At 44.6% G+C, this 17215-nt stretch overlaps 1 protein-coding gene across 6 annotated transcripts in view; it reads right to left on the bottom strand.

The window, feature by feature from the left end:
* Nucleotides 1–16905, bottom strand: part of DAGLA (diacylglycerol lipase alpha) — a 69907-nt gene extending 53002 nt beyond the window's left edge. For 3 of the 6 annotated variants that reach the window (XR_012634534.1, XM_074918328.1, XM_074918332.1), the window contains exon 1: nucleotides 16818–16905. The gene's annotated coding sequence lies outside the window, so the exon portion shown is untranslated. Of the gene's footprint in view, nucleotides 1–12674; nucleotides 12713–16817 lie in introns of all 6 variants that reach the window. The other 3 variants (XM_074918329.1, XM_074918334.1, XM_074918331.1) reach the window with 2 other exon arrangements.
* Between the last annotated feature and the right edge of the window lie 310 nt (nucleotides 16906–17215).

Raw genomic sequence — 17215 nt, 5'->3', positions numbered from 1 at the left:
GGCTGCCTTGATATTTTCATGAAGACACATATTTTTCTCCCCGTTGCCACCACCCTCCTTGTTCTCATATACTCCTTGCTTGCTCTCGTAGTATCTGCTGTAGAAGTCCTTAAGCCTGTGTTGGTAGGAGATAGAAAAGCTTGTCACTACAGGGACATTGCTGCCCTCCTGGCCATCCAGCTCCACACCTGAAACGAATTTAGCAAAGATGGACAAAAGCAAGGTGACAGGAGGTGAGGCAGAAGCAGACATCCCACATGAGAGCTACAGCACTAGAAATACCCTGAAAAAGCATTCCATGGCTCCAAGCAGCTGTACAGACATGAACTGAAAAGCACAGATTGCAACTGTCTGTTTCTGTGGCTAACTGGTTACACTGAAAGAAAATCAGGAACAATTCTTCCCCGAGCTAATGGAGTGTAGGAAACACGAACTAGCCACACACAGGAGTCCAACTCCAGTGTTAAGGACTGCTAGGACTATGGTAGGAGGTATAAAAAAAGTAGCAGGAGACTATTCAGAACATAACTCAAAACCATGGTTACTAAAATAGAGAGACAAGAATCATGAAAATAAGATGAAAGAGATCAGAGATCACAAAAGAGGGAGTGGGAAAGGAGCTAGGTATTTTCTCTCTGCAAAAGAGAAGGGGACAAAATTTAGGTACAAGCTCTAGTCTAAACAGCATTAGTTTGGTGCCAGTGAACTGCAAAGGAGAAAGAAATCAAGACCAGCCATCTCACCTGAGAGCAGGTACCACGTGGAGAGATCTGCCAGACCAAAGAGCCCAGACAGGCAGCTCACCTGGCACCCAGCTACAGACAGACCCTCTGGGAGAAATAAAGAGCACCCTATTTTCAGTTGATTCAGTTGTGCTATTCTTTTTACAAAAGAGGGTGGACTGGCCTCACTATCCCTGAAGTCCCTGCCTGTCTGAATTGAACAAGAAAAATGTCATCTTTCCTGAAGAAAATCAGCAGGGTCACCCGCAGAGCTGTAGATAACCTTGTTATCTGCTCCCAGGTACAAATACAAGAGCTGGGAGGGTGACTGCCCTGGGACCTGACTTCTGCGTGTCCTGGACAGAAGCCAGGCGGTCCCACTTCAAATCTCTCTCTATTGAACTAACATCTATAGCAAAATTAAGACATCAATACCTTAGCAGTTTTTGTAAAACAAAAGGAAAGCAATTTCATTTTTCTATCAGTGAGAAAGACAAAAAGCAGAAGCTGACCCCAAATCCTGTCCAAAGTGCTTACTAGCAGCTCAGAAAATGGGAAGGCTCGCTACTCCAACAGCTGTTTAGAAAAGGATGCATTTTTAAATTGATTGCTGTAAGAGAAGCCACCTTTCCTCTAGTCTAGCAGATAAGAATTTCAAATGCTAAATGAGACTTCACACTTGAATTTATAATCCAAACAGGATTATAAAAAAAAGCTGTTTATTCAGATATACTCCAGGACAAGTGATTGGCTCTGAGCCGACACAGTTTTAGGTTATTAGAAGAGAAAGTACTTTTTCCTCTTATGCTGCAGGCAATGCATCATTATCCCTGTAATTAAATTTAGTGCCTTTGTGGCAATGCCTTCTGCAGGATTTATCTAGGTGTGGACTTTTTTCCCTTTCCTTTAATTATATTACAATTAACCATGAAATGTCCACTCATTTCAAGCTTTTCAACTGGGCTTCAGAAGTAAATGCCTGAAACAGTCCTTGGTGAGAATGTTATGATAATCTTGGAAGAGATCACAAGATCTGGTGTTTGGTAACTAATTCATTTATTGTTGTTGCAAGTGAACTTTCAAAGCCTGCAAAAAAAAAAAATCTTCATTTCATCTTTCCCAGTTATAGTACTTGATTCAGATCCTTACTCTTGATTAGAGCTCAAAGGCCTCAGGCAATATTCTGTTGCAATTAACCCAGCTGATTAAGGTATAATCAAGCACCTAAGTATCAATCATAAACCCAGCCCAGGTCTGAGCTCTTCTGCATCATAACCCTGTGCTGCTTTTCCTCAATCTCTTCACTCAGCCACTTAAATGCTGAACACAGGCACAAACATTCAAGCTGAGATTTCCTACAGTTCTTTTCTGGGCAATGTGGGAAAATGTTCCCAGCCCTTTTGAAAAGGAATTACAGGAATTATGCCTGCATTCTTGCAGAAACATTTTGTTCGATTTAAACTCTGCATGGACCTCACAGACCACCAAGCACAGCCCTCAGGACTAGCAAACTATTCTCTTCAGATCACAGCCTGAGATCTGTGTGTACCATAGGACAAAGCTACACTAGGGTCTTGTCGGATGGCTTCGATTCTTTTCCAGAACAGGACTGTAATCCCAATCTCCTTGAGAAGGCAGTCTCCTCAGTACTCAGTGACAGATCACATGACAACTGCATTATGTGCCAGGTAGCCTCTCACACACCTTCACACCATTCTTGCTGACAGTCTTCCCCACACTCCACAGCCAACCCACCTTCTCTAGTGAAAAATCTATGCCTCTAACATCTGACATTCAAGTTTTGGTGACCTCAAGAATCCCGGAACGGTCTCTCCAGCCTTTCCCCTATGCAGCTGTCCATCAGGCTGTTTAGTTTTTCGCATTCTGTCTTTGAAACTTGTAGCATTAGGGGTATATGTCAAGAGGTGCATTACAAAAGGGTGCCTGATGAAAATACTGCATTATTTTCACTGAACAGGGAATTAATTAGCAGAACCAGTTAGTGATTGGGTTAACACTGGAAGCAAGATAATGAAAAACTCTTATTTATACATATTAGTATTGCTATTTTTCACATGAACAACTAATCTTTCTGTATACCTTAGGCTGCACATCACCCAATACATCATGTGGTAGAAAGCTGCACAGATAATTTATGATTTTATTTTCATTACAAAGAAGAAAACAGGAGAGCAGACAGACCCAGAAAGCATAGTCTGCTACAGCATCCAGTTTTGAGCGATGACTTGCCCAACACATGATGAATTCAAGCATTCTTTAAGCTGGAAAAAATTAATGTCCACAGCCTTCTCCCTTCCTCGCTGTACTTCTGTCACAGCTAGGAGCAGAGCATGCACTAGTATATTGTATCCTGCTTCAACTGAATGAATGATACCATAGGCCAAAACGATCACTCTGAAATACGGCAATAAGAATACTGGTGGAATGACACTATGAATAATTCACCATCAGTTCAATGATCTCTCCTGGCACCACTGAAACTTTAAAGGTGTTCCAGCTACCAGACTGAAGTTAATCTGGAAAAGGAAAAAAGTATACAAAGGACACAAGAATGACCCCACTCCCTTTCCACAAGTAGGTTTTAAATTGCAACAGCAGCAGCCTACACATGCCTTCTTCCCTCTCTCCCTCCTCCTCTCCCTGTGCTTTACCATAATACGCCAGGGAGGAGACAAACAGCAAAATGGAAAATTTGAAAAAATTATGCATTTCCACCAGTGATAGGCTGTACAAGAAAGAAGCAGGGGAGGGGCAGAGAGACAATCTGGGCTCTGAGCTGTGTTAGGTTATAGGATAAAAAGCTCACCTACACGCGGGAGCACAGAGGCACAATGGCAAGCGGGGGAACCCAAAAAACCACCCTCACCCAGGCTCCTCCCAGGCCTGTCACAGGAGCCATCACCCCACCAAAGGCTCATCGCCGCAAGCACAGAGGCACCAGGGCAGGCAGAGGAACCCCGTGAACCTAGACAAGAGCAGCAGAGCCTCTGCCCTGGCTCCTCTCTGGGCTGTCACAGCAGAGAGTATATATCTGTACTTTTATGTACACGTTGTGTATGTGAGGGCCTACTGGGACTTACACGCTCGGCCTTGCTTTTGGCTGGATCTGGGCTACAGCACTTGAAGCAGCCTTGCCTCCATTTGGCTACCAGAACTGGCGTCTAGCAACAGTTGGAAAAGGATTTAGAAAACAAAAGCGTTACCAGGATGGAAGTCAAAGAATCCAGAAGACATCAGATAAGAGACTATAAGAAGTTGAAGACACTGAGTAAGTACAGCAAGATCCTGCCGCTTTAACACTCCTCCCTCAGCTGACAGCAACCAGGCATCATGTTCCTGCTCCAGGCTGCCAGCGAGGGCTGCACTGACCTTTGCTATCCATCGCTGGAGAAACACAAGAGCCATCTACCACAAACACACCACTAATATTCCGGTTTTCAAGTGCCTACAACGTTTTGACAACCCAATTTTAAAGAAATCCGAGCTAAAATTTTGTGATTTTGCAGTCAAGAACAGAAGCTCAAAAACCCCCACATTTCCAGGGTGGGCTTTCACCCCCTCCACAAGGAAGGTGAAATCATGTTCTCTAAATAGTTGCAAGTCCTCAGTAAAGCTCCCTCAGTATAAAGGCTACAAAGGCAGCAAAGCTATTCTTCAGCTGAAGCACTTAAACTTTTCTGCACACCAAAGTGATCTTAATTCAATTCCATTTTACAATGTTGGTAACAGAAAATGTAAGGACCATCAAGAAATAATATCTGCACTATGCACAGGAGAGTGAAGCTTTTAAGCACCAAGCAGGTATATTTAATGGCCACCTACCAACTAATCAAAACCCCATAGTTTTCAGGGTAGGGAGGACTTGACAGCCATCCCCTTTTAATAAAATAAGGGACAGTAACCTACAGGCAGGAGTTCCCCAGATGTGCTGATCACATCCCAGGCACAGTGGCAGAAATGGCCCTGGAAGCTGGCAAAGGGAAAAGCTCCACTGAGCACAGGAGCTTCAGTGAGGGCCCCAACACCTTTTTATCACTGCATCAGCGAACGGTACTGACAGCAGTGCTGACCCAGCAGCCCTGCGCAGGCTCAGATGCCACCAACTGCTCATGCGATCAGCTGCGAGCCACAGTCCTACTTTTGCTCACTGGCCATATTGTGTTGACTTTGTAACAAAGAACCAGGATGTGCCATTAAACTTATGTATATATAAGAGCATTAAAGGGAACCTTTTTTTTTAAGAGGTAAGTGCAAAATGATGGGTTTTACTCACCTGACAAAATCCATTTTAAGACCAACACCCCTTCTTTCCCTGCACCTTTAGCTACCTCAAACTGCCAATGCCAACAGATTTTTTCTCTTTAGAAAAAAAAAGAGCTGTTGCTGACCAGGAAGTGCACCCATCCAAGAGCCAGCAAGGCACCACCCTGAGGCAGGTGCCTGCTTTCCACTGAATTTAGCTGGAAACAAGACACTTACTGTTAGAATCCTAAACCTCTTCATTAATCAAGCTCCTTTCTCTGCGCCATTTCCTTTTCAATTTACAGAGCAACCTAACTTCGGGACTGCAATTCCTCTCAGGTCACATAAAGCAGTTTTCCTTGATACACCATGAATCAATCTTACCACCACCCAACCCTTCTGAACAAGGAGAACCTACTTACAGCATGTGGGCTAATCTCCCCAGGAAGAAAGGCGTGCTAGACAGGACTGGGCAAAGTCCTGAATTTGCTAGAACTGCTTTAACAACAGGCTCTGGCTCAGTGTAGTGGAAACAGAATCAGATGACTCTGCCCTGAACGTCTTATCTACTTTAAATGAGGTGGTAAAAGTGGATTCAGAAATAGTTTAGTCTGGAGCATGCATTCAGGCCGGGTTACTAACCCTGCTCCACAAGCACCACTGCTGTGTTCACATTCTCATCCAGCAGAGACATGTGGTCTTTTTGTTGCCCCTCGCCATACAAAAAGAGCACTGAACTGCTGAGTCAGTCGAACAGCAGCAGGGTGGACTCAGGCATCTCACTGTCCAACTTGTAATTAACTCTGTGGCCACGGAGCAGTGAAGCAGCTTTGAAGACAGTACACAAAATCCTGTCTCCTCTTCAGCAGAGAAAAACTTGCAGGCAGGAGCCGGTCGGAGAGAGAATGAATATTAGTTTCCCACTCAAATCAGAAATTAAATTCTTTTCCCACCTTTCTTGACAAATCCCCTTATAGTTGAGAATTCAAGCCCTTGCATCTCTTATCTGTTCCCATAGGAACATAAAAGCCACAACTGCTTCCAACCTTTTCCAATAGCAGAAATATCTAACAAAGTCTTTGTAGCCTTGCTCCTCTGCAGCAGGAACACTATGCATATTTGAAGATAAAGGTAACACTGTTTTCATCTCTTCTACTCCTGCTCCTTACAAAAAGGGAGCAACAGCCACACAGCCCTGAGGGCCACCAAGTCTTTGAGAATCACATCTTCCTCCCTTTTCCTCTCTCCTAACTGGCAGCTGTCACTTCCTCTTCAAAACCTCTAGAGTTTAACCAAAAACTCCATTATGAAATGCAAAGTCCTGGAAAACTCCTGCACAGAGGCAGCAGTCAGGTGCGAGGCAGTTGAGCAAACACCAGCATATTCATCTAAAATACAGGGAAACAAATGGAACATTTTCTGGAAACAGGATCTCCTGCTTCTCCAGACTTGAACAACCAGGAGTTCCAGTATCCCACGCTCCTGCACTGCACCTTCTCCACACTGAGAGGCTTGCGTCTCCAGATGCAAAGGCAGGAGACCAATCTGTAGTTCATACAGTCAACACAAAAACTACAAGCCCAGATTTACTGGAATGATTAAACTACTCCAGAACAGAACAGGAAGAGAAAAGGGGGTTCACTCACACTCCCCACCCAAAAGACTTCCTCAAATACTAACAGAAATGAAGCATATTACCGAAATGGTGCCTGCTGAAAGAACTGAAATTTCAACTTACTCTTTCTTCAGGAACATTTAGCCCTTGTGGTCTAGACCAGAGGCTCAAGAGCTGTATTTTCACATGCTAGTCAAGAGGGAGTGTTTTGGCGTAACACCAGGTGACTTACAGTCGAATGGTTTGCAAAACAAATCTATGTTAACATTGAGATTTTCATGTCATAAATCAGGTGAATTAAAGTAAAAAGGTTCCTGATTGCTTTAACCACACCCTTTCATGCTTTTGCACTCAAGAGGATTTCATTTCACTGACACAATATACAGAGCAGTGACACAAAATGCAAAAAACCTGCAGCTACAGCAACAGGAACCAATGCAATTTCTTCCCTTTCAGTTTAACTACGTTATTTTCCAAGAAGCATACCTCCTTGTCTCATGCTGCAACCATACCAACAAAAGGCCTCACTCCTTATGAATATATTTAAGTGGGAAGCAAGACTACAGCTTTCCTTCTCTTGCTGTCCTCTGTTCAACTAAAAACTCATCCATTGTTCTGCTTTCAAGTCTTTTTGTTTATAACAAATTAAAAGAGTTAACTAGAAAAGAAAGATGATCAGAGCAGCTGGAAAACCAGTTTTTCATAGGATAAAACTGCAGCTGAGGACACAGAGGACACTGACTGTCCATTGCACAACATTGCAATGTTTTCAGAGAATAATTAGCTGGGGTAGCTCAAGAAGGACAGTCCAGGATACTCAGTGTTGGAGAGACTTCGATGTTTCCTTGGGCAAATTCATCCTCTTTCCTCAGCCTGAGGAGCAACTTGCCTCAGAAGAGCTAACAGAAGCACCCTGTACATTCAGTAGTAGCTATCACGTAACTTTAGTGTTAGTGAATCTAACACTTCACATTAGCATGCATACTCATTTCAGAGAATAGACACAGTGAATTTCCTTCCACTGAAGAATTATTTTTGAGAGCTCAGTCCTTAAAAGCAGCCTCAGATGAGATCTGCTGCTTCACCACCGCAGCTTCTACAGTGTCACCTCAAAATGCAGAACGCAACCAAGTCCTTTTCGGGCTTTCAGTTCACATTTTGCCAGAAGTTTAAGTGCCACAAAGGCTTATTTCCTTTTCTTGTCCCTGATGCTGGACACTTTGTCATTTTATTTCTGTTAACACCTACTGCCTTGAAACATCCACTGAAGCTCCCCCAGCCACCCCCAGCTCTCCACCAGCAGGCCCAGCCACACACAACAGCACAGAACAAGTATGTGACAATCTGTTGGTCACAGAACAGCACACAGCAGCAGGCTGAACTCCTCTGCTCTTCACCACTCCCAATAGAAGGAAAAAAAAAAATAAATCACTATTTCCATGGTGATATCATCCCCTTGAGGACCTGGGTCAGGGTACCGCATCACAAAATGAGCATTGCACCTCCCAAGGAATAAAGGGTAGATGCAATATACATTTGAGTTCCTAACAAGAGGCTTTCAAGCCATTCCAGGGAATGAACCTCTGAGGAGCCAGTAAAGCCAGGGACACAAACCATCAGTTCCTTACACCATGAAGGGCAGAGGAGTGGCATTGCTCCTCAATGTATATGTCTAACCCCTCAGAAACACAACCTGCACATATACAAATACACATCCTGCACACCAGATTACAGAGGAACTGCCAAAGTATGCATATTCAATGTTTCTTCCCCCAATACCTGCCACCCACCCCACAGTGGATTTTCAGGCTTTCTGCTCACACACCCCCCCTTCACCGGGGCAAATTAAACATACTCAACACTTCTGGGCTTGCGTGCAAACTCATACACTGCATACTCCAAATTCACAAACTCTGTAAATATTACCAGCAGGCTCCCATGAGGCACTTCAGATGCATGCACCACACTTACTCAGCCACCCGTTCACAGAACGAGCATTTTCTGCAGCATCCTACGTGGTTCCCACCTCCAAAACCGCCTGTACTAATTCCTCCGCCCTCATCCAAGAGAAAGACAAAGTCACACCAAGGCCTCAAAGAATCAATAAATTCTTTCCCACCAGCAGAGAGCTGGGGTCCTGTAAAGCAACACAAATAGTTACATGCAACCAACAAAGTTCTTTACCTCAGACTCCTCTAGACCAGTAACATTTGGAAGAACTGAGGACAACACTGCATTTGTGGATGTCCCCATTTCCTATTGAGTTAAATTCAATTATGGCCCCCCAAGGTGTTCAAAAGGCTTTGCTCTCAGATCTGGAAGAAAGCGTGTTCCTTTTTTTGTTTAAAAAAAAGGATAAAAGATTGTTTTCCAAAAGCACGATATTAAACCAGGAATAGGCACAAAATTTAGAGGGGAAAGGGCTTCTGGAGAAAGAAGCCCATGGCCTCCTGCAGAATGACGTTTTAACACCACAATCACACAAAGGCATTTTGCCCTGTGCTCCTCTCATGTCACTGAAGTTCCAGGAAAGCTCTACTCTTTCCAGTTTTAGAACATGCACGTAACATCTCAGGAAAGGCATCTCTCGCTTCCTATGCACTTCATTATTCATCTGCCAAATACTTTTAGCCCCATATTAACCTCGGAAGGAAGACTTGAAAAGAAAAGAGCAGCCTCTTTCTCTGCTAGAAAATAAGTGAAAATGACAAAGGTGAGGGAAAGAGCAATCCCACAGCACACAGAGAATTTCTCAAAGAAACCTGTCATTATTCTCCATTCTATTCCCAGAAGAAAAAAGTGTCCACTACAACAGGAACTTAAGAAAGAAGTCACAAATTACTGCTTCTTCATTTTCTTTTAAGGATGTAACCTACTGCCATTCAGCAGAGCAAATGGGAACTTTTTTTACTTCCTCTGACAGGGGATCATGGGCACATGGTTCCCCTCCAAGCAAAAATACAGAGGTTCAGATCTGAATACTCTCCTTTTGTGAAGCAGTTGTCATTAGCAGATGCTTGGATGCCATGGAGATGGTGACAAACAACTGAATCAGGCAGAACACAGTCACAAGAAGGGTACTGTAGTTTAAAAGGTTAAATCTGGCTGAAAGATAAAGCAGTTACACAGGACTGTTGAAATGGAAGGACACGTTCTCTTTGCAGGGATATCCTGGAACAAGAAGCAGACCACTGGGCTAGAAAAACTCTGCCATTTCCAGAGGGTCTGAGGCTGAAGCTTTCAAAGGCTAGCTGGTGCACTTTTAAAAGAGGTCTTGTTTTGAGTTCAACAGCAGAAAAGCAGCAAAGTGGTCCACTTACTATTCCAAAACCATTTAGTGATGGAGAGCTGCACCAATCTCACTTCATTTACTGTTTCTCACATCTGAATTTTCAAATACTGAAATCTGAGATGTGTTTCAAAAAGGAAAGAATATACATTTTGGACACTGACAAAACACAAGCTAAGCATAAAGGGAAGTTATTAGACAATGCTACATTGAATTTCAATGAGCAACACTTAAGGGGTGCCAATATGACCAAGAAATATAGTCCACAAGACAACTCAAGAAGGTAGGATTCACTTTATTCAGGACAGTCATCAGTTGGCCAAGATGCTACAAACTCATAACAAGCATCTGAATTGCTCTTATTTTATGGGAGGTGAAATAATTAATTTTCCATGAGAAAACACAGCACAATTTTACAAGATCATTTGGCAGATCACATGGGGAAGAGACAAGCCTCCAGAAGCTCAGACTTTTGAGCTGGAATCTATATTCCAAAAATACATCAAGGCTGTATCTATGGCTGTAAACACCAGCAAGCACGTTACGCAGATCTGTGCCGAAAAGACAAGCCATGACATAATACTAGATTTCATTCTTCTTCCTGAAAGATGCAGAGCTGTGTGAATTCCAACTTTTAACAGACATGGAGCAGCATGACAGATCTGAATGGAAACCTTTCAGTGTAGAAAAGTGCTGGAGCTTTTTTTTCATACCAGCTTCACCATTCCTATTGTACTTACTGCAATGACACTATAATAGCAAGGTCCGGAGTTTCCCTGTTTCTTCCTATTATCCAGTTCAGTTTTATTTAAGGTGGCCTAAGGGATTCACCATTTTATTTGCACATTTGTTGTTCTTCTGAAAAGGATAGAGACAGTCTAGAAGCCTGCCTGGATCTAAATTCAGGATCTGTCAGGTCTGTACTGATAATCACACCTCTAGACCAAATCAAAGAAGAAACATGTTACAGAGGAAAAAAGACAAGGCAAATGCTTAGAGCACCTATTCATTTAAGGTAGCCTTCTCATATTTATTGATTAGCTAATTACTTGTAGTAACCATAAACACTATTTAAAATTATCTCACCATATTCTCCTCACAAGAGGAGACTCTCATACAATCAATTTCAGTACCAGCAAGTCTCTGCTCTCGTTCAGCAAAAAGTTCTAAGTTCTTCAATAATATGACACTCATTGTTTAGATGCTCCGTGCAAACCTTGCTGTCTTGCATGTCACAGAGCACCAAACCTTATCAAATAAGCTATTCCACCAGCAACGGTGGGAGAACAAACTCCTGAAAAGGATCATCAGTGCTTACTCACCCTTAAAGATGACAATGCCCCGACAAACCAGCGTACGGAGGAAGAGGGATTGACACAGGTACCCTTCAGGACTGTGCCCGACAGCTCTCAGCTCGTACCTCCTCAGGGCACAAGGACACTGTCACTCTGAGGAAGACTCGGGGAAAAATGGAAGTGCCTGCAGCAGCACAATCTTCTACCTACAGGAGGGGGCTCACAGAACTTCTTATGAAACAGAAGGCATTTTAAAATTACACGTACCACACAAGGCACAAGCTCCACCGAACGGGCTCCGCTAGGATCCCCGCAACCACCCACCAGCAGCCCTCTGCAGGTGTGGGCCAGGTTACTGCCCATGCAGTGATGTGGATCTGTCCGTAAGGTTATGGAAAGGAGATCGGTTTAAACAACTCTGATACGACTTATCATATTATCAGCTTACTGGATGTGAGCTGCACTGGGTTTTTTATCAGCGCCTGCTGAACAGCACCTTTGCTTGATGAAATGCCAAGTGAAGAACACAAGGAAAATACAGTTTAAGATTCTAGATCACATCTTATATCCTGTTTTCAGGGAGAAATTCTTAAGGTCAAAGACATCAGTGAGGAATCTACCTGTAGTTTTAATTTCACACAAAGGAAACATGCAAAAACCAAAAGCAGGCTGGCCTCTCAGTTAACAGCTTGAACTAAAAGCTACAAATTCTCATGCAATTCCACAGGCATTTGTAGTCAACCTGAAGGAGACCAGAAGGCCAGGACTCCCCAAAGAGGGACAAACTCCCATGGAAGAGGAGGGAGGGAGACATCCAGGAGTCTGCAAGAGTCTGCAGGAGCAGTTAAAGGAACATTTGTGTACAAGCAGTCAGACTGGAGCTTGGGGGTTAAGAGCCCATGCCAAAACTCCTTGTTAGTCAAGCAGCCTCTGCTTGCCATGAAGATTTTCTACTCTTGCTGCAAGGAAGAGAAAAATAATCAGCAACCTCTTTTATTTAATCTTTTAGCATGACATCTTTTCAAACAAATCCAGTGTACAAGATAAGGGACCCACACCCCTTTCAACTGGGAGAGAAAAGGATAAAACAAAAAAGAAGTGACTGAAAATAGAGGGCACATTTTTTTCAAAAGCTCAGTAGGAATTCTACCTTTTATTCAAAAACATCAACAAGGTATGGCAGCATTATGCTTTGCATTTAAACTAAAATTTTGTATGCATTTTATATTAGGATATATTCCACTTTATGTTGCTTCTAAAATACAAACCCATCAATTTTCACATGCATTGTTAACATTCTCTAAAGCCTGTAATAATTCTTCAAATAGTTAATTAAATAGTCCACAGTATTATAGACTTTTTTTTAACAGACCAATTATGAGTAGGTTCTTATATACACTTAGTTTTATAAGGAGCTTAGGATCAAGATGCCAGGCACCATCACTTAAACTCACGCACCCAAACAAACAAGCAGAATTAAGAATGCTTACCATCTTGCACTACAGAATTACATGTAGAGCAATTCCTGCTGTAAGAGACAAAAAATATATTGTATTATTGGAAAGCTGAGTGAGATCTAGTAAGCAGGATCAACATGGTTGCACAAAGGGAGCAGACTCTGTGCCCCAGTGAGCGGACTCAACTCCCAGCCATACTCGTGCTCCTAAAATACATAGCAATTTGATTTTAGTTTTTCAGTGGGCAATTTTTTTCCATTTCTTATCAAAATCAGAAAAATAATTTCAGTTTCTTCCATCTTAAAAGTTCAAAGCTGGACAGATACCGCACCTTGCAAATTTTCAGGATTATTTCTCTTTAGAAATGCACAAAAAGTGTTAGCTTGAAAGAATGGAGAACTAGAAGTATCATGATTCCCACCATGAAATGTGCCATATATGTTTGTTCTGGCAGACACGCAAATTACAGTATCACATATGTACAGTGATGAATAAAGAAAATATCTGCCCGAACTCACTATGAGTCTGATTTACTTGAAGAATCTATTCCAGCAAGAATAAACATCCCAAAGCTATCCACAGATCCCGAGTCCATTTGTCACGCTCCTGATAGCACAAAGGGCACTTTCATAAACTCCTTTCCCCCAGCTCTCTAAAAACTCCAGCCCTGCAGCTGTTTAAAAAGAGATGAAAAAAGTTTCACTCTTCCAAGCATCTCAACGGCTGTCTCTTTAAATGTAACTTCCTCAAACCCCACTGCTGAATCCAGCTCAGGATGTACTTATTCATCTGCTGGATCACTGTCAGAATCCAAGACTGCTAGTTTAACCCAGTAGTATTTGCTACTACCTAGGTGCCAAGCTGAGAAGGGGGACATGCCATTTTCTTAGAGGAAAAGGAGGATGCAGACTCCCCAAAGTCAAAGCTGCTTGTTCTAGGTTATGTATAAAACTTTCCTACCCAAGGGAAAAGCCTCAATCATCCTTCCCTTGTCTGAAAGCAGAACAGAACCACTGCTGGTTCAATGCAAGGAAGTTTAATAAATTGTAAGCAGGGCTGGAAATGACTCGAAGCCTCTCAGGCTAGTACCTACCCAAAGCTGAGCAGCGCACAGAGCACACTGGGGTTTGGTCTCTCAAGCTGGCCTGGAAGAGACCCACAAAACCAAAAAGATTGGTATTTATATTTCTTTAAGGAAAGTTTTCTAAGTCACAAAGGCTTGGAAGTGTATAAGTCTTGTTTGCAAATCCGTTCAATTTTATTGCAACTCAGAAACCACAGTGACCTAGTTTTGATGAGCTAACTCAAAATTAATTCACTTCTAAGATGAGGCTGCAGAGGAAACACCCCTCTGCCTGTTTTCACACTTGGCACTATAAAAGGCCATTAAACATCTGTGTCTTCAGCACCCTGGGATTAAAGGTCACAGCAGAGACACAACCTGAACTTCACATGGATTACAACGGCAATTCACAGCTCGCACACTAGGATCCCACGGGGAATGCCGTAATGTTTTACAAGAGGAAAGCAAAGGCAGGTGGGACTGATAAAAACATGCAAGTCAAGTGGGTCTTTCAGAAGGCTGCTATAGGCCTTGCAAGTTTACATCTCCAGTTAGAGGTACAGTGTTTAAGGGATACATAAAAGTCTCTTCTGTTTTTGAACAAAGCAAGGTAGACATAGCACAAAGAATGCGACATTTATATTTCCACGCAAAGTCCAAAAGCATATCCATGCACTTACATACAACTCAGATTTCTGTCATAACTATTTGTTCATAGGAATTTTGACAAATTTCCCTGAAAAGTAAAACTCTGCCAAAATATAGTACAATGCAGATGTACTATCTGCTGAAGACAAGTCTTCTCAACACTTTTAAACAGTATGATACCTACATTCATTACTTTTTTTTATGAATCAAACTGACAGGTAGCTTTGGTTACCCTGTTTCTTTTCCCTAATTTAACAACTTTTTGTAATCAAAGGGAGTATTTCATCCTTCCCACGTTTCTTCCTGGAGCAGCACGTTTTTCAATTTTAGCCCCTCAGATCCTATTGTGGCACAACAGTTCCTTCCTAGCACTCTAGAAGAGAATGGGTGGACTCTGCACAGTGAGGTTTGCCTTTCTCATTTCCCACTTCCCAGCAATGATTGAGCCATCGGGGACTTAGAGCAACCCCTGTTTCTGTGACTTCTGCTTTGATTTTGCAAATAGCAGTCAAAAGGATCTAGCCTTAACCTAAAATGGAATTCTGATCAAATCTGGTTTTTACAGATCAGCACTATCAAAATCAGTACCAGCAATACATATGTAGTTTGTACCCTCAAGTCTAATTTTGCCTCTCTAGCATGTTATGGAGGGAGTAACATTTTTGTAAAACAGCAGAGATGGTGACTCCAAAATCTCTTATTTTATTTAAATACATATCTAAAGGGAAACATTTGTCCTACTCCCTTCTGAAGAGTTTTCATTACAGAAGTTCCAGCCTACATGCATTATTTACCACATAGCAGATGCTGTTCAAGTTTCTTGTCCCCGTGAGCCGTTACTGGCCTGCCTGTCCACTACAACCTCACACACACTCACCGGGCTGAGCAGTAATCTAATCAATGTAACTTTTATGACACAGAAAGCTAACACCTAGGACTACGAGTATCTTCACGGAGGTAATGTTTTCTATTTAAAAGGCTTGCCACCAGTATCCAGATATTCCTTCTTCCCCAATCACAAACTTCCTCAGCAGTATAGACACTTCCCCACTAATACGCATTTCATCGAAGCCATTGTCATAAACCAGAGAGATTAAAGACTGTCTGTACAAAAACCACTTCCTCCAATTTCATTATCTCCCAACCACGAGTATTTTAAAACCACTCGGCCTGACCACACAGGCTCAGAGACTTCTCCCTGAGTTGTTACATCCTGCTGTCATTTTCTGGTTGAAACAACTCATTCCCAGGTAACACAAGGTTTTATTCTGGCAGGTGAGTAATCTCCTTCCCACTTTGACAGGGGTTATACTTTCCCTTGCAACCATTTCCTTTAACACACTGGCTAATCCATCAAACATATTTGCTGCATTCAGTATGCAACACTTACAAACACTCCAGCATCCCAGAAGCTGTACATACTATCTTTGGCAATCACTACGCTGTTTCCCAACTGGAGCTGGCTCTAAGTACCACCATCCCGCCTGTCAGGACCTGCAGACTCAGCCATCACCATTCCTATATTCCAAGTGACAACTGAAGCCTGTCCCCAACACACCAGCAGGTACCAACTCCCAGAATGGGCACAGCATGAATTCTGAGCCGGCCGGCAATAGCTCAGCTGTAAGACCTCAAAGTGAGATATATATAGATATATATATATATATATACACACATATACACACACACACACTCTTACAAGCACACGGGTCTCTGTGACCCTAACTGGGGATTTCTGTGGTCTGGGCTCATCACCCACTGTGGCAGATCCAGATCACTAAAGTACTTTTAGTGCCAGCTGTTTCAGATACCCATCCCTGTTAAGTAATAAAGGCTGAGAGAAGGAATTCATGTGTCACACCCACCCTCTACCACACCAGCAGCTTCTCCCTGTACAATCAGACCACAACGCCTATCCAGTCTCCCGCGCCACGCTAGCACTGACAGCCCAGGCCAGCACGGACTGGGGTCCTGGGTCCCAAATCTGACCCCACCATCGGCCTGAAGCGCTGCCTCGCACCTGTCTGTGGGGAAAAGCCCGCCTCCTTCTGTAGGCTGCAGGCCACATTACACCCTATAGAAGGGAACGGCGCGGCTCCCGCAGGAGACACCCACCCCCGGCCGCCCCTGCCCAGCCGGCCCCGCCGTCTCCCCGCAGCACGGGAGGAAAACGCTCCCTCCGGGCACAGCTCCGCCAACCCCGCCCGCACCTGCCAGCCGCCTCCCGAGCAGGGCGGGACAGAACAAAGCACCGCCGGGGCTGGGGACAGCACGGGCAGCACCCCCGGCCGCTTCCCCCCTCGGCGCCCCACACAACGGCCGCCGCCTCCCCTCACGGCTCGACGGGACCTGCCCTCCCGCCGCCGGGAAGGCCCCGCCGGTGCGGCGGGGCGCTGCCAGCCCCCCCCCCCCCCCGCCCCGCCCCAGGGCTGGGGGGTCGCCGCCGCCCTCCCGCCTCCCCTCACCTCTCTGCCGCCGCCGCCAGCGACGCAGGCCCAGGGCCGCCGCCGCCGCCTCCATCCCGGGGGCCTCGCGGCCCCCCGACTCTCTAACACCGCCTCCGCCCGTGCAGGGGCCGCCCCCGCCCGTGCCGGGCCGCCCACTGCGTCAGCTTCGTAAGGGCCGCTACGCACCCAGCGGTCACCATGGCGACGGCTGGGGCGATTGGGACGGGGGGAGCCTGAGCGCGTAAGTACGGGAGGCGGCGGCGCCCCCTGGCGGGCCCGAGGCGGCGGCGCGGGCGGGCCGGGCCTTCCCGCCGCGGGCTGAGGGGAGCGGCCCCGGCGGCCAGTAACGCGCGGCCACCGCTGGCCCGGCAGCCCGCGCCCTCACCTCCGGGGCAGCCGAGCCCGGACAGAGCCCC

Source organism: Athene noctua, chromosome 14, assembly GCF_965140245.1.
Source record: "Athene noctua chromosome 14, bAthNoc1.hap1.1, whole genome shotgun sequence".
In the NCBI taxonomy this organism is placed as follows: domain Eukaryota; kingdom Metazoa; phylum Chordata; class Aves; order Strigiformes; family Strigidae; genus Athene; species Athene noctua.
Note: the sequence above shows the minus strand (reverse complement) of the source record. Positions and strands in the feature narration are given on the sequence as shown.